We start from the raw sequence: 22,505 nt of genomic DNA, 5'->3' as shown, positions 1-22,505 counted from the left end.
TCATTGCGTTCACTTGGGGAATAAATCAGACAGAAGATCTTCCTGTCTCTCCTCCTCTCTATATATCTGACTTTGTAATAAAAATAAATAAATCTTTTTAAAAAAGAGTAAGAATAATAAAAGTTGAGCCCAACACAGTGACCTAGTGAATCCTATATGGGTACAAGTTCTAATCCCGGCAGCCCTGCTTCCCATCCAGCTTCCTGCCTGTTGCCTGGGAAAGCAGTTAAGGAAGACCCAAAGTCCTGGAATCCTGTGCCCATGTGGGAGACCTGGAAGAAGTTCCTGGCTCCTGGCTTCAGATTGGCTCAGCTCCAGCCATTGCAGCCGCCTGGGGAATGAATCATCGGACAGAGATCTTCTGCTCTGTCTCTCCTCTATATATCTGACTTTGCAATAAAAATAATAAATCTAATAAGTTAAGATCATTTGTCCAGTGCTCTTTTGGTCACATAATTCTGTTTAACAAGCCCCCTTTCTCAAATCCTTCAAAATTTTACATCAGTATCAATTTGTTAGCTTGTCTGTAAACTGGTCCAAATTCCAAATGAACAGGGCTCCAATTATTGGTGTTTTCTTAATGTAGATTTTTTTCTTAAAACATTTTGGATCAGCTCTGAAAGAATGGTTTGCGTAACTACAAAGTAATAAAGAAATCAAATACTATTGACCCATGAGTCATTATCTTTCACTGGAAGTAACACCTTCAGTAGAGAGGGCATGCTGCGGTCGGGGGAAATGGGGGGAGAGCTATGATAATAATGCATCACGTAGAGGACATAAAGGTCAACTTTTTAAATTATTATTTAATACTACAGTTCCATAGATTCTGGGACTTCCCTGCCTGCTCCCTAAGTCCCCTCCCCCTCTAGTATTATAATGGGTAGTCCTTCATGAACAGTCTAAGTCCATCATTCTGCTACTGAAGTGTTTTCAGACACTGAAGGCACTGACAGTGTCAGAAAGTCCAGCTTCCTACTGTCCAGATATATTCAACATTTTCACTGGGAGTCCATGTTTGGTCTGGATGCAGAGCTGCGTACTGTACCTTGTCTCCACATCTGGACATGTCCGTTTCCACTACATTCCTATTATTACCTTTCTATCATACATCCCCTTAAATACAGAGCCAGAAAACACAGTCCACAGGAGGGAGAAAGAAATTAAACATGCTACAGAATGACCATTATGTTGCTAAAGTGATGAAAAAGAAAATCAAAAACCTTGTAGAAATGATGCTACTTGCATGACCCAGGCGGTGTTGAAGAAATGACAATAAAAATAATATCGATGCCCAGGAGAGGTAGCAAAAACAGTTGGTTCAGTTAATTTTGATCATTGCTTATTATAGCTTCTTTACCTCTCACCTTCCCCAGTATTATCACCTTTATCCCAAAACTGCATCTCTTCCAATCTGGACACTTCAGAGGATTCCTGACAAGGTTCAATTTACTTATTCAAATCAGGGCAAGATATTTCAATACAACTAGTTATTTCTGAGCTTAAAACCCCACAACTTTTCATATAGGCCTAATCAGAGGTCCTCACAGAGCAACAAACTTCTCCACCAAGATGCTTCCTCCTGTTGCAATTTTGTCCAATTGATTGACAGGTTGGTGAGGCCAGAGATACCAGCCAGCCATAGAATAATGCTTAGTAAGCCTTTCTATACACAGCTGCTTCATGAGTGATTCCAGGTGGGAGACTTGGCTTACTAGGTGAGATTTTCATCTTTGAATATTGGAAGCCATTGAATGGTTCTGAACCTGAAGTGACATGCATACAGTTTGACAGTTTGTCCCAGAATATAATTAAGTGAAGGGTCATCGTTGTGCTACAGAGTCAAATTACCATGACATTAGCATCCAGAACCAGAGTACTGGATTGAGTCCTAACCTCTCCTCTCACCATCCAGCTCCCAGAGAAGGCACACGGAAGGTGCCTGAGGCACTTGGACTGCTGCCACTCACAAGGGACACTTGGATGGAACAGCTGAGTTCTAGCTTTGGCCTGGTCCCACCCCTGGCTGGCACAGCCACTGGGGAGTGAATCAGCAGATGAAAGCATGAGTTATCTCCCTCCCTGTCTCTCTGCCTTGCAAATAAAGAAATCTGTATTTTAATAGATACAATGGAGAGAATTTATCACCACCTCTCCATTATTGCTGTCAGTGCTTCTCATGTATTTTGAAAGACTTCAGAGTACAAGCCCCCAGAGACTGAAAAACTTTTTATGACCATTCTTTTTATGAACACCACCTTCCGCACTTCTGAGGGGGCAGGAGTCAGTTGGAGGGCAGGGGATTTGTAGTCCCTGTCTCTGCCTTAAGTCACAGAAGAGGAATGCCTCTGACCTCCAAGAAGTGGAGTCTACTGAAGATCAGCAAAGCCAAAGGAAGACGTAGAAGCTCTGAGATGAAATCTATGCAGGCTCTGGGGTTTATCTCTAGCAGCTGTCCCAGTGTGCAATCAATCAGCAGATTTGCATAAACATGTATGTATTCATAGGACATCAATATGCATGTAAAGCTACATGTGTGGAGCTTCGTCTATGCCATTCATCTTCGTGAGCTCCTCAGGTGCTGAAGTACATGGTGCGGCTTCCATTCACAGGAGTCAGGTCAGGGGGAAATAAAACACTGAATTTGGTCCAAACTTCCTTTTGATTTTCAAGGCCATCTGTGTACAAGCATACCCCAGAGGCAATGAAAGGCTGCATTTTTCCCCATGATTGTGCTGAAAGACCGCTCTCACTTAAAAAGGAGCCTGGAGTTTGTAAATGAGAAGGAACAACAGTTCTCTGGGAAGGTGGATTAACGTGCTTTGAAAAAATAAATTAATTTTGTCCCTGGGTAAACTTTGCTCTGATTTGATCTGTTATCATTGAAACAAATATTCTAATACCACAACCTCTGTGCCTGGCAAATGCTTTGGTTTCTGAAATTAAGGTTTACTTACTACTTCATTAAATTTTTTTTAAAAAAATCATACTTGGTTAGCCTGTGAAAACCTTACTTGCCTTTTTTTTAATGCTCTTTCAACTATTTTTTCAAGATGAAACAAAGTCATGAAAGATGTGAAGGAAGTTGCTTGCATGGATTTGTAGGTAGTTCAAAAGCCTTAGGAGTGAAATGAACTCCAACTTGCAGAATCTTCCTTTAAAGCACACTGTACAATTCCCATAATCTATGCCAAATGACAACATAAATGAGATTTAATTTTGAGATGAAGTACCCAATCCTCAACTTGAGGTGTACACCAAGCATACTTTTCTAAGGCAGATTTTTAAGTGCTTACATTTGCATTCCTGACACTGCAGCCCAAGGTAAAGTTACTTCTATCTTGACCATATGACCACAGTCAGTGGGTAGTCCATTGAATGCTTTCCTCTGTGGCTCATCCACATCTACCAGCAGCTACAGATTAAACTCTCCGTGTTCCTCCAAGAACCCCAGAGCTTCACAGAGTGAAGCAACCAGTTGTCTAGCGGCAAGTTTCAAAGTGAGAAGGACTTAGAATCTCAGCTAAGTAGGCAGGAAAAGCTGGGGAACAAGCATAATACTTAGGTTCATGACTAAATGTTAATTCTCTGCAAAGGCACTGAAACTCAGAAGTCCCAGTTTTCTTGTCGGTAGAATGAATACAACTAGCATCCAAAGTCAGTTGCTAGGTGTCAGTGAAATGATGGATTTGAAATCACTTAGCCAGTTATAAAACATGATTATGAAATTTTAATGAGACCATCCAAAACAGAGCCTGGCATTTATCATGCCACAATCCTCCGGGAGCAGGAGCTATCCTTCCCTCTGGGATTCCCCGAGACAACATAGGAAAAGCACGACAAAATGAATGAGTTGAATCAGGCTCAATATTAGTTTCTCCCTTCTTATCACAGAGCTAAGAACCATTGCTTCTAAAGTCCTGCTGGTTTTAACAGATGTTACTGCTTTACTATTTCTCATGCTTCAATGCACTCTAAATTCCCTGGTATCTACAAACTGCCAAATGTTCATTCTTAGAGTTTAGAATGCAAAGAAACAGCAGGTGGAAAGGGGTTATTGCAGCTGATAAGCCATGAACAGCTTCCTGGTAGGCCTAGGTGAAAAAAAAAATTGTCGCTCAAAATTGAATACAGCCCTGCACGTGGCCTAGTGGCTAAAGCCCTCACTTTGAATGCGCCGGGATCCCATATGGGCACTGGTTGGAATCCTGGCAGCTCCACTTCCTACACAGCTACCTGCTTGTGGCCTGGGAAAGCAGTCAAGGATGGGCCAACTCTTTGGGACCCTGCACCAACATGGGAGACCTGGAAGAGCTCCTGGCTTCTGGCTTCGGATCGGCACAGCAACAGCCATTGTGCTCACTTGGGGAGTGAATCATCGATGGAAAATCTTTCTCTGTCTCTCCTCCTCTCTGTATATTTTTTATTGCAAGGTCAGATAAATAAATAAATAAATAAATAAAATAAAAACTGAATATGAGGAAACCAGGAGGGGGAAGTGAAAGCTGCAGAAAAGCATCGCCTTGAACAACATAGCTGTGGCAATAACTTTAGGACCCTCCGTTTACTGCAGGCCACAGCCCGAGGGAGCTGAAGATGGGACAAGGGGCATTTGCAAAGGAGGAGGGAGAGTACACATAGTCTGCAGTCCCCACAGACTGGTGGCACAGTCTCCTGATGCTATTACATCTCTGAAGAGGGTCTTTAAGTGAGAAAAAAAATACATCCATTACACCATTCAAGCTTACTCTGTGGGTGTGTCTAAGCCCATTTTGTGTTGCTGCAACCAAATACCATCGAGTCACTCACAATATCCATATTACCAAAAGTAATACACAGATTCAACACTATCCCAATCACAATTCCAACAATACTCTTCTCAGAAATAGGAAAGATAATACAGATTTCATCTAGAAACACATGAGCTATCCTGAAATAACAATCAAGCTGAAAAAAAAAAATCACAATTCCAGACCTCAAGACACACTACAGAACACTGGTCATCAAAACAGCCTGGCATTGGTACAGAAACAAAAAATAGAGCAGAGGAACCCCAGAAGAGAGCCCACACATGTATAGCCAACTAATCTTTGACAAGAGAACTGAAAATGATTGCAGGGGGGAAGGGAGTCTGGTCTCTTCAGCAAATGCTGTTGGACCAATTGAAGGGCAGACTGCAGAAGTAAGAACCAAGATTCCAACTTCTCACCTTATACAAGAATCAGTGCTAAATAGATCAAGGAACTAAATCTGCACCCAAGACCCATTCCTCCCATTAGAGGAAAATACAGAAAGCACTCCCCAATACGTAGTACTAGGAAAGATTTATTGGAAAAGACACCAAAAAACACAGGCAGTCAAAGCGAAAGTGAACAAACGGGACTACGTCAAACTAAGAAGCTTCTGTACAGCAAAGGAGATGATCAACAAAGTGAATTCTTTGCACACTATACAACAGGGGACAGATACCCAGAATTTACAAAGAGCCTCAGAAAACCAGTGCCAGCAAAACCACCCTGTGAAGAAATGGGTAAAGGAAATGAAGGGCTAACAGACATATCAAAAATGCACCGACTCCCTAGCTGTTAAGGGAATACAAATAAAAACCATACTGAGGTTCCACCTAACTCCAGTGAGCCGGCCTACATTTAGAACTCTACTAACACCTGCTGGCACGGATGTGGGGAGAAAGGAACCCTCTGTCACTGCTGGTGGGAGTGTAGGCTGGTACAACCACCATGGAAGTGAGTACGAGGAGTGCTCAGAGAACTGAAAATTGATCTCCCACATAACCCAGTTATCCCACTTCTAGGAATACATCCAAAGGAAATGAATGTGCATATGAGGAAGGGACCTGTAATCCTATATTGACAGCATCACAATCTACAATAGCAAAGACATAGAAACAATCCAGATGCCCATCAAGGAGGATTAGATAAAGAAACCATGGCACATCTACTCCATGGAGTATTATTTAGTATTATTGTTTAATAAAAACAAAATTCTACCATTTGCAACCAAATGGTCCCAACTAGAGACCTTATGCTCAGCGAAACAAATTCAAAAAGGACAAATATGTTCTTTCTGATACAAGGCAACATTCAGGCAAAATACAAGATTAATAACCCTTTCAATATTATTTTTGCTATATCACAGGTTTGATATTTTTATTTTCATTTACCCAAAAATTGGTTTTTCTTCCTATAAACTTCCTCACTGACTTATAGATCACAGAATAGCATCATTTACTTCAGGAAGGTCTTTTTCTTCAGTGACACATTGGTCATCCAGTAGCATGTTATTTAGCTCAATATTGCTGTAAATTTTCTTGTCTACCTGTGGTTGATTTTGTTTTTATGGATTTTCATTTAAAGGGATGTATATTAACTGGGTAGTAGAGTCTACAAATCCAGATGTGAAGATACAAATGCAATGTGCATCTCTGCTTACAAATCAAAGATGAACTAACAAAACTGTTGAATGTAACTTGACATAGGGTGCCGGCATCTCTGCCATTGTCCATGCCTACAGCATCAGAGTACACTTAAACAGCAAAATGATAAATCTAATGACTGTGATGGACTACACTGTTCTAATAACATGGAGGAAGTCAGTGGGATTTGAGGGAGTAACGAAGGGAAATATCAGAGCCTATGGAACTGTGTCATGGAACAATAAAATGAAGTTTTAAATACTTCTCAACTTATCTGAAAGTTGGGAAGTATAGGGTCAAAATTCTAACATTTGGTTGGGAGGGGTCTTCTTGATTGTCACGTGTGGAAAAGGCTGAAATGCAGAAACAAGGTTGGCAGCTGTTTGCTTATTTATATAACACAAATATAACTCCAAGAGTAGGCTGGAGTTCTCTGTGGCTATTAACTTTGTCAGATATGTGGTTTGCAAATGTTTTCTCCCATTCTGTAGGCTACCTTTTCATTTTCTTGGTTATTTCATTTGCTGTACAGAAGCTTTCAAGTGTGATAAAATCCCACTCATATTTCTTCTTTTATTGCCTGGGCTTTTGGTTTCCTATTCAAGAAATCACTGCCAAGGCCAATATCAAGAAGCTTCCTTCCTATCTAATTTTCTTATTATTGTTGCTGTATTATTCCTATTGCTTCGTCTATGCCTGACTTGTCAGTTGGTCTAGCAGTTGAGCCAGGGAGCATGTTTGTTCTATCTTTATAAACTTGTAGATGCCATGGTAATTATTGATGCTTCTTAAAACATGATCAGGTTTATTTTAAACTAACACTACCTCTTCTAATGCATTAAGGACTGTGGCAGACAGATGCCTGTGTGCATACAGAGGAGATGAGGAGTATGGTGTATGGGATGACTTCAAGGGCATCAGGATTGTCACTGTCATCTGTCCATTTTCTGCTCTTCGACTAGCTGATGCCTGAACATCAACCACTGGCATGCTATGAGTGTGTTTTACTGAACAAACCCCCTGGGAAGTCCTTTTTTTACTTCAAATGAAAGCAATAGAGAGCACTTTCCTAGAAGAACAAGTAAAGAGGAAAGGGTAAGAGTGTTTTATGTCCACATTGCTCCTCGTGAGTATCTTTAAGGGAAAGGCTGCCAAGTAATTACCAGAGCTGCAATGTGGAAGCAGCGATTCCATAAATGAGGACCAAGCCTATGACCCACCTGGCACCTTATAGAGCAGACAATTATTTTGTCCTTGACTAATCCTCTTGCATCGCATGAATTCCTCCATCCAGCAGCACAACTCCACCCGCAAGGGCTGGCAAGCCATATGGCTCCCCTCCCACGGAGGTCTCCGTCCTGAATTGGTGATCACATTTTGACTTTTCCCAGCGACAGATCTGCTTGGGCATTCTCCCGGGAACCATTCCAGACATGGTGATGCGGTAAGAGCTGAGGAGACCTCCTGCCTGCCTTTGCTGGATCTGCTTGCCTACCAGTCTCATTGCCAGCATCCAGCTGCCTTCAGTTTCATCTCCAAACAGTAATGCTGTAAGGGATTGTCTCCACGTCTCCTGGTAACAGAAACTTGGAAACACACAATCATCATCATAGAACTAACTCTAGAAGGCTGAAAAGTCCATTTAATTTGGCAAGTCACATACTGGCTATTCTCCAGGAGGAGTCAGAGATACCCGAACAATGGCCCTGACTCACAAGACAGCCACAGCTGGTCAAGGGAGACTCCAACACAGAGCCCAGTCTGCAGCAATGCCTAAGGAAGGGCTGATTTTAAAGTGAAGTCGGCTGTCTCTACTGCACAGCAGAATGAAATATTTACAAAAAGATTTTTTTCAACTGCAGAGCCTACTTGGAAGGAACAGTGGGTGCTGACCCTGTTAAGCAGAAGAGAAACCATGGAAGGAAAGAGGGGTGGGAGGAGCAGGCCAGGCTCCAGAAACAGAAGCAATACCATGGCAGGCCAGGAGCAGGAAGACTGGGAGTCCCACGGTCTGGTGAAACACGAGTTTGTGCAGGCTTCAGCACAAGACCTGAGGCTGTTGGGCAGGAGGCTACAATCAGAACTTGGAGGCTCTGCTAAGAAATATGTATTTTTTTCACAAGCAATCCATGTTTAACAAAAGTTGAAGAGCAATGAGTTATATTTTAGGAAAGACACCGGAGTGGTAGATTGGGACATACCATAGACCTAGCACCAGATAACAGCCCCTTCTGCGGGTAACCAGTATCCTGGTGGGACCCGTCAAAGGCTAAGTGTAAGAGCAGGAACCCTGCAAGCTATGAGCTTTCAAAACAGCCTCTGTGTCCACCTACCACATTTTCTACAGAAAATGGCTTGCGGGTGGGTTGCTGGGATCTCTGCTATGTACCCGAGTCCTGCTAAAAAGGCTTTCCCTGCAAGCACAGACGGCAAGCTCAATAGGCTAGGACCAGTAGATAGCAGCTCCAGATCCTGAGCCTGGTGAGTATCACGGGCCACGCCCTGTGCTGGGAGGGTTAAGGGAGCCCTCTGGAACATTCCTCCCAACAAACGGGGCTCCCCAGCCGAGAGCTGCCCTGACTTCCACAGGCCTGCGGGGAGCTCCAAGGAGCCTTGGCATGAGGAAGCACTGTGTGCGCTGACTCACTCCCTTATCCGCTGCACAAATATTTGTGGAGTTCACCCCAATGATTAAATCCTTTCAACAAAGGGAAAAGACTTTACCGTGCTCTTTATTAGTTATTGGATTTTCCATTTCTCATTCTGGGGGTGGAGGAGAAGATGCAATAAAGGCAAGCAGTTTGAAATTGATTGTTTGCTTCTCTCCAGGGTAATTTCCTGGCAACTGACAAAATACACAGAGTATGAGAAGCAGCCTCAGACTTGTTGTAAAACCTTTTTTTCTTTGTATTTTTAGATTTTAAACAATCTCTGAAGCCACAATTTCTTCATGTTTAAAACGAGAGCAGCATCTCTCAGCTTGCAAGGTAGCCGTGAGCAGGTTGAGAAACACTCCAGAGGAAAGCAGTTCATACATTGCTCTAGGGGGCGCCTGTCACAAAGACTACAGTATGAATGGTGTCTGCAGCAACCAGAAAAGGCACAGCTGGCACAGCGGCAGGCAGCATTGCCGGATCTTAGGGGGTGGGGGAGGTGGAAGAAATAAAGCTCAGGAATTCACTTTGGGAAGTGTGAAGGGCTGTTGCAGTCATTGTAAATGTTGCCTGGATTCCAAAGCAATGTCTCAAGATCAACAATGATCTTCTGGCACCAGACTACCTAGGAGTATGGCTGAGCCATGGGCAGCGGCAACTATGCAAAGGCAAGAAAGAACAGCACCAGCACAAATGGGAAACCTTGAAGGCACTGGATTTGCAGAGGGAAGAGGGACAGAGCAAACACTAACAGCAGCAGATACAAATGCTGTTTTGACTTTACTGCATATTCTTTCAAGTGTGTTCTATGCACTTTCTCTTTTATTCCTCAGTTATACCCTGCAATGCAAGTTCTGTTATCACCTTCATTTTACAGGTTAGAGCACAACACAGGAGCACCAGTTACAAGACCAAGACATGAGGGGGTGGTCGCAAGCAGCAAAGAGCTGACCCCAGACAGTCTTCCACAGAGGCAAGCTCGTGAGCACCAGCCACTTGACTTCAACATGGGATAAACACCAGATTGTTCAGCCATGTGCCTCAGCCATCCAATGGCAGAAGCAGACATTGCCAATAAAAGAAGTACCAGTGGTGTACTGAGCACTTCCTAGGTACTTATCTTTGCTAGCAAAGTATGAGGAGCTATGACAGGCCTCCTGCCCTCCAGGAGCTTGCCCTGTGCCAAAGTCGGTTTAGAAAGAAAGCGCAGTAGACCAGAAATCAAAATAGCACTGGCAATTGAGTGCTATCCTGCAACTGGGTGTGTAGCAATGGGAAAGATATGTTAAGAAAAGCTTTCTGAAAGGTTTGGATTCTGATCAGAGTCTTAGAAGGAAGAATTTCAAAGGAACTAGAAGAGGGTGGTTGTCTCCAAATTTCTCCCTCTTGGTGTGGGATTGGGTGTGGGTGGGGAAATGAGGCATTACCATCCTTGTTGTTATGATAGAGACATTACTTGTAAAATGAGCTGGAAGGAAAAGCAAATAATACAACTAGGGTGGCAGCAGCTCTCCCAACAAGCTTATATTCATGTTTCATTATTTTACTGTTAACTTGATAAAGGAGATGAGGCTTTTACCTTGTCATAAAATAAACAGAACTGTGGTTGATGCTCTCTAACACATACAGCCCATCCCATGTACTTGTAACATTTCCATCATGTCGCAACAGTTTCAAGAGCTCCTTCTCCCTCACCAGGGCATACTGTGATGCCACCTGGGTGGGGTAGGACACTAGGGCACACCATCTTTATCCATCCTGGCAACATGCTCACAGCTGACCTATGATCTACAACTGACTGCCAGAGAAAGAGGAAAACATTCAGAGCTCAAAAATAAGAGAGGGGGCCTCAATAGTCCAAGGAAGGAGTATAAACATGTCCAAATAGCAAGGTCCAAAGAGGCACAAGAAAGACTTAGACACAGACCAAAGAGGAGGATGGAGAAGCAGCTGATGCCTGGTAGATAGCAAGAGGTTTCCTCTCCCTCCTAGGAGCAGATGCTCTTATTGAAGGCTGTGCATCAATGCCAGCAGAACTTTGATTCTTGCAATGCTAAGAACAGAAACAGCCAGAGAATGGACACACAGTGCATTCAAGCTGAGAGGTAAACACAAACCAACACATACAGGAGTTTGTTGGGCACACATTTGCCTAAAACATTGGTTCAAAGCCCTAGGTTACAGAAACTGTGGCTGAGACGAATTTAGTCCATCATTTGGAAACATTGAAATAATAGCTCTATTTGAGGAATCACAGACTCTAAACTTGGCAATGATGGAATTAAATCCCGAATAGAAGTCCTGGTTTTTTAGGAGTAGCCAATTGTTCTGTCTTCTCCCATTTTGGATTCTAAAGAATCCTTTTCTGCAGCCCAATCTGCAAGCTCCCAGAATGGGGCTGAGACACAATAATAGGGGTCTTCCCAATCACTGTTGCCAACATGACAAGATTATAAGGCATATTTCAACTTCCATAATGATTGGACCCACAGAGTAAGTGCCCTGAAATACATTATCTTGGGGCTAGTGCCTATTCATGAGACTTTCAGAATAATCTCCCTTCCTGAGTACCCTAATGCCATACTGCTTGTCCCTGGCTGTTATGCCCTATTCAGGTCAAGAGAAAGAGGTTTTGGAATGATGAAGCTAAACGGATGCATTAACTACTCACAGGACCTTGTTTTACTCATTCAACTTTTTCTTGACTTCCTAAGTCATTCATTTTCACCTTCCAGAAGGTAAAATGTATGAAAACAAACTCAGTGGGTCTTGGACATTTTCACAAGATTGATAACACTGCCTGCCACAGAAACAGGGTTCTGTGGCCAGTGTCTTGGTATAGCAATTTAAGCTGCCATCTGCAACATGAACATTCCATATAGGAGCACAGATTTGAGTCCCAGCTACACAATTTCTAAACAAGCTTCCCGCTAACATAACCGGGAAGGCAACAGAAGAGGACTCAAGAATCTGGATTTTTTCCACCTACATAGAAGACCAGATGGTGTCCCAAGCTCCTGGCTTCAGCCTGACCCAGTCCTGGCTGTGGCAACCAACTCTAAAGTCAGTTAGACGGAAACTGTTTTCAAATAAATATGATAAACTTTTTTAAAATCATGCTCTAAAGTAGCTTTTGAATAAATAACTGAACATATATATCCTATTACTATTCTAAAAAATTTGTTCATTACCATGTCATATGTAACAAAAAACAAACTAGAATTCTACTTTCAAGTTAGAGAATAGGAACCAAGGATAAACCTTACCCTAGAATTTTTAATGTGGAGTGCGGACAGACATATAAAGCAAAAAGTAAAACTGATGGCTGCCACCATGGCATCATTTCTCAAGCCACTAACCATGACGCCAGCATCCCAAATGGGTACTGGTTCGAGTCCTGGCTGCTCTACTTCCCATCCTGCTGCCTATTAATGCTCCTGGAAGGCAGAGGAAAATGGCCAAAGACTTGGGCCCCTTCACCAAGGGAGCATGGAGGACTCTGATGAAATTTTGGGTTTTAGACTGCAGTGTGGCACATGCCTGGCTGTTGGGGCCATTTGAAGAGTGAACCAATGGACTGAAAATCTGTCTCTTGCAAATTCTTTCAAATAAAAATAACCGTTTAAAAACAAAATAAAATGATGGCAAAGAAAGTTATAAGAAAAGCTGGAATCACAAGTGCAGACAATGTGATTTTGAAGGATGATTCAGGTAGTATGCTGAATACAGCCAGCCAAGACCCTCATGAAAGGAAGAATGTTTCAGTGGATGCTGCAGACCAAAGGGAAAAAAAACCAGGATTCTCCTTCTCTTGCACCTTACAAAACAATGGACATGACACTTCCATTTTCTGTACATTTTTATGATGCATCAATAATGTATTTGAGAGACCTGGCTTAGGTACAAATTGCTAACATTCAACAAAAAAAGTTGGGCAGCATTCCTGTGTAATCTGGCCACACAAATGTTTAATTGTAGAGCCAAGGTCAAAGACTAGGCAGGCTTCACAGCAGAGAATCAAGCCGCAGACCTTTAACAGGCATTCATGAATCATTACTCCTCCATTTTTTTTTTATCTCCACTGACTACAAACTCCTTGAAGAAGGTAGAGATGCATGGGGTTAAGGTCACCCCTAATCCAACACTGACAGTATAGTTACTTTTGTGATAATTTGAGAAACCAGATGTGTTGAGCTTAGAGCTGCACCTGATTGCCAGGACTCCTGTGAGGAAGCAATCAGGTGGCGGCAGAGAAGCAGGGGAGACAATTCTTCAGAAGGCTCACGGGAATGCCTGTGATGAAAACGCTATGCAATAATTTCAAGGTCCCCCCTGCCAAAACACCTTTCTATTTCACTTTTTCACGAAGGTCCGGGGATGCAATGCTTCTGAATCAAAGACATGAGTACCTCACAGAAGAGGTTCACTACGCAAGCATTGTGCCCCTGTGCAGAATTACAATTACGATCTTTAAAGACATGACCAAAATATTCCAACGTAAATCTACACTTAGGTTCCAGTGAGCAGGACTTGCTGTGATGCAAGAAGTAAAAGCTTGCATTAGCTAGAGCAGTTTGAGTTACTTTATAAATTCACTGGGTCACATGTTTTTTAATCATAAAAGGAAGATATCCCATTAGCAGTACTCTCAGAGAAAAAAAAAAAAAAGGAAACCACTTTCTCTTCAGGACTCAGAGGGAAATAAGAATCAATGAAGAGGAAAAGTCTGTGAACTCTTTCAGCCCAGTTTGCAGGTCTTAGACTATGCCTGAAGTCAATAACAGGAAATAAGATTTTAGAACTGGAAGTAAAAAGAAGGAAAACATACTACATGCAGGTGCTTCCAACTTGAAAATGCAAGACAACCTACAGTTTCACTTTTAGAGTTATTGATTTCTGTAAATTTCCAAGATGCAGAAATTTTAATTTTTAGAAATATGCATTCATAAATGTAACAAAAAAAAACTTAAAAATCTGGGAACAACGCTAACACATTCAAGATTCCAATGGAGATTACAAAATTTTTAATGTAAGACTGAGAAAAACAATGAAAGGTAACTTAATGAGACGCACAATTTCCTAAGAAAAGACACATCATAAGATTGCCATAAATAAATGCAAAGATCGCAATGAAAATCTATACAGGATTTTGCATAGAGGTAAAATGAATATGGAACAGTAAAAGCAATATCCAGAACATTCCTGAAGAACCAAGTGAAGGACTTACCATACCAAATAGACTAATTAGGGAAAGCAGCAGCAAGTAGAGGAAATTAAGGAAAAAAATAGCATTAGTACAAGAAGAGTTAAAATCTCATAAGTTCATTTCATGACAAAGTTGTAAAATCATTGGACAAATAAGTGGTAATTAAATAACAGTTGCTAGGGCATTTGGTTATCTGGAAAAATAAATTTAATCCCTGCTTCACACTATAATTACCCCATAATCCAACTAAATCTCAAATGCAAAATCTTACCAGACAGGTCAGAGAATTCTGTCATGATCTTGACAGAAAGGGAGGCAGATTTTTGAACTGCTGTTTGCTTCCTCAAACACCTGCAACAACCAGGGCTGCGCCAGTTTGAAGCCAGGATCCAGGAACTCTGCCCAGGTTTCCCAGCTACAAGAACCATCACCTGCTCCTTCAAGTGACATTAGCAGAAGCTGGATGGGTAGCAGTGGTGGGACTCCATCCTGGGCACTGCTACATAGGATGCTGACGTCCAAGGGCTCACTAAACGCACAGTACCACAATGCCTACCTTTCTTTTAAAGATTGTATTTTAAATCATAGTTGGGTTTAATCAAACTTAATATTCAGCAAAAGACATGTAAGAATGATAAGATTAGCCAGAATATATAAATAATTTCCACAAATTAACAAGAAAAAGAAAAGATGGCAACAATCAACAATGACATAAGACATGGACAACCATTTCACCACAGGGGAATTACAGCTTAGAAAAATGAGAAAATGCTCTCAGCTATTTTTATCAGACAAAGGGTGATGAGAACTCAAATGTGGCAGATTGCAAAATCCAAAATCTTGTTACAAAGCTAGAACAATGCGAGTAATCAAATAGTATTGTCTTAAAACACACACTGCAAAACAAAAGTCCAGTCTGATATAAAGAAATGTTTTGAAATAATTTAGATCCATCTTCCACGCAGAAGAATTTCGAAGAATTGATGTAGCTACTAGACCCTAAAGAAAGAGGAACATAATTGCTTCTTCTGTAATCTGGGCTGCAGAAAATATTCTTGCCAAATGCATTCCACAGAAAAGGGGTTAACTCAGAGGAGAAACACTGTTTCATACAGAGTACAAAGTTTGAAATCAGTACTCACAAATCATACTACTGATACAGTGTGCTAAAAAAAAAATGACACTGTCTGCATACTCTTCTAAATCCTGCGACTGCAATCTAATCATGAGAAAAATATCGAACAAATTCCCGTAGAAGGGTATCCTACAAATTACCTGACACTTTTCTGAAAGGCATCAAGATTCACACACCTGCAGTCCAAATCCAGCCTCCCATCTGTGTCGTGAATAGATTTGTGTGAACACAGGCATATTCACTCATGGGCATGCAGTCTATTACTGCTTTCTCTACAAAGGCAGACTAATGGAAGAGACCATGTGTCTTGCAAAATCGAAGACATTTTAACTGTGGTTATTCAATGAATGAAACCTTTAGCTGATACCAAGGTAAGTGTTGGGCACAGCAGTGAAGATTCCCACATACCATAATGGAGAGCCAGTGCTGGACTGCTAGCCCCACTCCTGACGCGAGCTTCAGTGAGTGCCTGGGTCCTTGTTACCCCTGTGGGAAGCCTAGACTATGTTTCTGGCTCCAGCTTTTGCAGACATTTGGGGAGTGAACCCATGAATGGGAGATCAATTTCTCATGTGCTCTCCCTAAAACAAGTTGTCAGGAAATTTTGTTGATCCCTTTTATCTTCAAAGCCATATAGGATATACTTCCAGTTGCTCAGATTTCTGCTGCTTATGTCCCCCACTCCAACCTAAAACATTTGGGAAGTTTCATATGATAAGACTGGGTTTTCATGGACAACCCAGAGTTGTCTTCCTATCAATTATTGGGATTTTCATTGTATCAACAAAACCCATTTTGCAGTTAACTGAACATAATCACAGATTTTAGGGATCTTTGGAACATTACTCTGCCTCCCGAAGAAACTAGGACAATATCCACCTGAGGCAAACATGACTACTGTGCCATGTACAGCCCACTGCTGCCCTGTTGCTGGTGTCTGGCATGCAGGGCGAATCCACCCTGGTTCTCAACCTCAGGCAGCCTAGAATCCTTCACTCCAGATAACGGATTCTAGAAATTCTTTTAGTTTTTTTTTTAATTCTCTATTTTTCAAGATAAGTAGGCTCAGGTATTCTCATTCTACCTTCTTCCCTTTACTGTTTCCCCCTATAGTTAACGATAGTTTAGTTCCTCAACAACAGGTCATCATTCTGCTATTTAAGTGTATCCTAATGTTGCAGCTATAGAGAATGGTATACAGTCCAGATTTTTTTTTATTTCATTTCATTTTATGACAGTTTCATAGGCTTTGGAATTCCCCCAACCCTTTCCCATACCACACCCCCCCAATGGTGGATTCCTCCACATCGTTGCAGTATTACAGTTCAAATCCAGTCATGAATCTTTCATTGCAAGCATGTACCATGCCTAAAGTCCAGCATCCTATTGTCTAGATAAATTCAACGGTTTCCTGGGGAGACCATCTCTGGTCTGAAAGCATTATCCCATCCAATGATAAGCCACTACATCAACAACAATTTACAACATTATGGAGTTAATTGACATGGTATTGAGTGACCAATGTTAGAAAATGCAAGTTCTTAACCACATCCTGTATAAAGTCCAGAATTCTAATGTCACGATATATTTAACAGTTTCACTGAAAGTCTATCTTATTCAGAACTAAAGATGCATACTGCACTGTACTCCATGGTACACTTGCCCTCATTAAACAGATCCTCCAGATAAACATAGTTATATATATGCTTGCCTCTATATCTTTTGAACTTGTATTTTGAAGGACAGTTGCCTTGTGAAAGGGAAAATATGATGTTCACCCTTTTGAGATTGCCTTATTTCACTATGCTCAGTGAAATTCACTTTTTAAATCCCTACGCCAAACCTGTAGCATATGCATTACTGAAAAAAATGTTAAGGAACTTACTAGAAATGACAAAGTAGTTGACAGCATAGCAAGGACTCAGTCTATTGTTTGATTCAGAGTGGGATGGCACATTTTACTGGATAAATCAACTTTCTGTAGTATGTCAAATGTAATATGTAAAATGTCAACTTTTTGTATTATGTTAAGAGGAGATACCAGTGACCAAAAGCCTAAAGCCAACTTGCCTGTCCCAGGGTAAAGCAGACGCCAGAAGTATCCTATGCTCTCATCCCTGTCACATGCCCAAGCATCTCAGAGCCTTGTCCTTGAATCTGTAGCAATTTTTCAACCTCATTCATCATTGTACCCACTACCAATATGCAAGACTATTCAACCCATGTTCTGATATCAGTTTATAATTGGTGTCAGAACATCTGGCTCATCAACATTAACATCCTTTTTGCTACTAAATTTGATTATTTTGTCCCATTACCACCTACCCAAGTCACATGCATGCCCTCATCACTCGTTATTCCACATCCCTGCTACTGAGTCAGCAGCAAGCTTCCCAGCACAACTCTGTTTTGTTTGACTCACCAGTGATGATGCTACACGATTATTACTGCTACTCCCACCACCGTTTCTCATATACCAGCTATAGACATGCCCATCCCCAGTCCACATCCTCATGATGGTTCCGAAGCCTAGATGTCGTGATGCACCACATTGCATCTATTGCTCAAGCTTACAAATCCTCGGCTCAGGCCTCTGGATATTTTCCTTTTTAAGTAAAGTCTGTCTTGATTAAAAAATGGTTTTGCTGTGGACAGACATAAATGAAGCCAAAGACATCTGTGGCAGTCCATTCTTGCGGAATGGCCTGTAGACATCTAGGACTAAGAACCCAACAAAATCAGGAAGGCAAGATCAGTTCCATTTCTCGGGTGTTTCTCCTCCTCCTCAGCTCCCACTTCTTACGCCAGCTTAACTCAAGGTCAGGTTTCCAACTAAGCTGGCTGCAAATCTGCTACTTTGTCATTTCCAACAAAGGTCTTCTTATTGCTATGAAGAGTTCTCATAAAGCACAAATTAAAATACACCTGCTCCGGGCCATTGTGGCACAGCAAGTTAAGCCACTACCTTGTGGAGCTGGCATCACGTAGAGTTCCAGCCACTCCACTTCCAATCCAGTTCCCCACCATATGCCTGGGAAAGCAGGTGAGAACAATTAGTATTCAAGTCTGTCACACACTTGGTATACCCTGACGAAGCTACTGGCTGCTGGCTTCTGCCTGGCCAAGCCCCAGCCCTTGTAGCCCTTTGAAGAGCAAGCCAGCAGGAGGAAGACTTCTCTAAGTATCTGTTCTCCCTCAGTATAACTCAGTCTTTTAAGAAAAATTACTTCTGGGTCCCATGCAGCAGCCCAGCAGCTGAAGTCCTTGCCTTACCTGTGCCAAGATCCCAAACAGGTGTCAGTTCATATCCCAGCTGCTTCACTTCCCATCCAACTCCCTGCTTGTGGCCTGGGAAAGTAGTAGAGAACAGCTCCAAGGCCTTGGGAATGTGTACCCATGTAGGAGACTCAGAAGAGCTTCTGGCTGCTGACTTCAGATCAACTCAGCCCTGACCACTGTGGCTACTTGGGGAGTGGACCAGTGGATGGAAGGTCTGTCTCTTCTCTTTAAATCTAACTTTCTGATGGAAATAAGTAATTCTTAAAACAATTACTTCTTCCTCATAGTAATGCTTTTTTAAAGATTTGTTTGTTTTTAATGGAAAGGCAGATTGTCGCGCCCATGTGTCCTATCGTCCTGCAATAAGAGGCAGACGCGAGTGAAGATGAGGAAGAGGAGAGGGCCCCGACCCCGGCAGGCTGCCTGCTCTTATGTGCTGACTGGCCCCACCTCCGCCGATGATAGGTCGGCGTCATGATCACGCAGGGTCCTCGGCGACCAGATTCGTCAGTCCCCAGTGTTCACGCGCCTGCCACGCCACAGCTCACTGCACATGCGCTAGGCACCTGCGCAGTACCGCGAAAGCTACGTGACTCCCCACCAGGCACCAAGGTGTGGCTTCTCCAGCCGGCACCATTTTGGGTATGGCATGTGGCCAGTGCATACAGATGTGGCTGGCAACATCTCCCCCTTTCTTATACAATAGAAAAATAAGCTGGTATGGGCCTGTCTTAGGTTGTAGACTCAAGGCGCACGATCCGTCATAGGGAGGCTGCGTAGCTTGACGTAGTCCCTGTCTTAGACCGATAATTGTCTGGGTCTATCTTACCCGTCATGGGCTACAACCACGGTGGTTGTAAAGAGCAATGTCTCGACAAGGCAGTTATACGAGCGACTACCCTCTCGCGTGCAATGGACAAGTCCTGCGAGGTGCAAGGGCTAGTCAGGTGCATCATGCTCAAACTCAGTGCAATGCCATAATGGCCTGAGGTGCAGGAGCCATGATGTCCATGCTCTTAACTAAGCCTGTTGAAGCATGCTCAACCATACCATGGGGGAGTCACCATTCTGCATGGCTAGTAGGGCTTGATGTATTGCCACACGATCTCACTGAGCGCGGCGTCTCAGACGACACAGGCAAAAGAGGCATAGGGCACAGCCTGCACACAAGAGCAGAATCAGCACAACCACTCCCGCCCATTCCTTAATATGGGAAGTGATGTTCCAAATCCAAGTGGCTAGGGTTTCAGCAACAACAGGATCCACCCGTGTAGAATTAATCTGGACAATGGCAATTCTCAGCTCAGACTGTAAAATATCAAATTCTCTCATCCAATTTCCTAAAAGATAGGAAGAAAGCTGGCGGGAAAGGTTAGCAGCCCTTGAAACATTCTGAAAAGGAATAGAAGTAATACATAAACCTTGCATACACCATTGACAACCTAACTGTCCTATTTCAAGTAAGATATCTAATTGTTCTTGAACTAAATCAACTCGTTGATTGAGAACCATTAAACCTCCTTTGAGATGACCATTTATGAGAGACTGGTCATGTAATGCTGTGGCCACAGAAGCACTTAGGTTGTTCAAGGCAGTAGCTGTTTGAATGCCAGTGGTCAGGGCCACCGCTGCTGTGGCTGATGCTGCAAGTGCCACAGCAACCGCAGTCACTATTGCCGCAGTTATGCCAAAATCTCTCTTCTGGCGATAGAGCGTCATGGCAGAGGGGGCTTCCAAAGGCCAAGGTATCCATCTAGGTAGGGCTGTTACAACAGCTAAATCCCAACCTTCAGTGGTATTCCAGCATTGCGCTAGCACACAATAGTCTTGTGAACAATTAACCTCCTTTTTATTCACATCATTTACCCCCTTTATTAACAAAAACAAAAACGGGCTAGTCACACAAACTGGGGTAGGGGAGAAGGGAATAACTATACCAGAAACATTTTGGTGTATGGACCCATCAAAATCATTAGCATCCCCACTGAAAATGGATGGGAAGCAGGACTGCCTGGATTAGAACTGGCACCCATATGGGATCCTGGCGCTTTCAAGGCAAGGACTATAGTTGCTAGGCTATCGCACCGAGCCCACAGCAATGTTTTTCAAAGCAAATTTCAAAGGCAGCATCATTTGGGCTCTAGTTATAAATGCAGATTCCCAGGCCATAACCCAAACCAACTGAATCAAACTCAGAGATGGGTTCCATTAGTCAGTGATGATAAACCCCAAGACAATTCCGATGCACACTAAAGCTTGGGAACTACCACCATGTAGGGCTAGGTGGAGCAATAAATTACAGATTTATTGTATAGATGATATCTATACCTTAGCAAGCCTGGCACCCAAATTCACCCTGAACGAGCAGGGATATTCCATTGCTTCTAAAAACAGGAGGAAAGGTGAATTGATGTGTCACTAATGACTTAGTGTTAACTAGTTCAAAATATTGTCAATGAATTCTTTGTACCTAAAAGGTAGAGTGATGTAACATATGTTATTTTGTTTTTTTAAAAACACAAATGGCAAAATTGGGGCTCAAGAAGATGAGCCTTTTACCCAAGGTTATCTGGAGAAAAAAATAGAATCAAGGCAACTGATTCTGCATTTGGCTCATTTTCCAGCCCCTCTCCCTTCCTGTTTAGCTTTAAGGACCAACCCTCCAATGGAGATGGACTTAACTGGGGAGTTATCAGATCCCCCGAACAGTCAGTCTGTGGCTGCTCATAGGGACTGAGGGTGTCTGAATCCAAAGAAACTCAAGTCTCCTCCCTGAAGACTTGACTAATTGTTCTGCCCTACTTGCAGATGAAGACAAGAAAATATGACCCTGACCTAGAAGAAAGCATTCTTCTCTCATGCCTGCTAAAAATAAAAGAGCCATTGTAACCAAAATTCATGTAATGGCTGATTTAAACAGGTCTAAATAGGTCAGTCACTGCCATGTGTTTATCACAGTCACCGTGTCATGTCTTCAAGGTGTTGGGAAATATTTTTTAGGTAAAGCCAATCTGTTCTGTTGCTCTAAACTGACAACATGCCCAGGTTCAATGTCCTGGTGATGAAAAGACCCTGCCTTGGGTACATTTCAGTGTTGCTCTACTGAAATACCCGAGTCTGAGTACTTTATGAAGAAAAGTGGGTAATTTGGGCCACAGCTGTGGAAGTCCGGGATTATAGTGCTTCCTCTAGCAGGTTCTAGTAACTGTACCACCACTGCATCAACACGTGTGAGTGAGCCCTTCCCTGCCTGTGGAGTCACACAGTAGCTGGCAACTTCCTCTGCGCTAGTTCTGCCCAATGCAATCCCCTGCTTTTATCAGCAGGAACATCCACCCAAGATCAAGTCCACACACTTTCTCTAAGTATAAATTCCTGAGCAGTCATGTTCGAAAGTGCATCGTTAACTGCACATAACACAAGATACAGTGGAGAGTGCGCACCGAGTCAGGAGTATCATCAAGACCAATTGTTTGACATGGTACAAGTCCTATGCATCTTCCAAGAGTCTATTTATAAGTCAGAAAACAGGAGGTGAGCAATAGAAGTTTCATCTACAGGGCTATTGGGAGAATTGTTGTCAGAACACACATGAAAAGCCTGTGTCAGTCTGGCACAGCCTCAGAATTGTTGGTTGATAAAATCGCTTTTCCTTGTCAGACAAGAGACACAAGTTTGATATTATAAGCAATGTACTTGTCACGGCACTTTGACAAGTGTTATTTTCAAAAGCTTAGCTTCCAGTGACAATTTAGGTTATGAGATTTTCACTTTCAGAAGTGAAAATCTGAAAAAGGA

The sequence above is a fragment of the Ochotona curzoniae genome, unplaced genomic scaffold (genome assembly GCF_017591425.1).
Source record: "Ochotona curzoniae isolate NIBS_2020 unplaced genomic scaffold, NIBS_Ocur_1.0 contig_883, whole genome shotgun sequence".
Classification (NCBI taxonomy): Eukaryota; Metazoa; Chordata; class Mammalia; order Lagomorpha; family Ochotonidae; genus Ochotona; species Ochotona curzoniae.
This window is presented reverse-complemented; position numbering follows the sequence as displayed.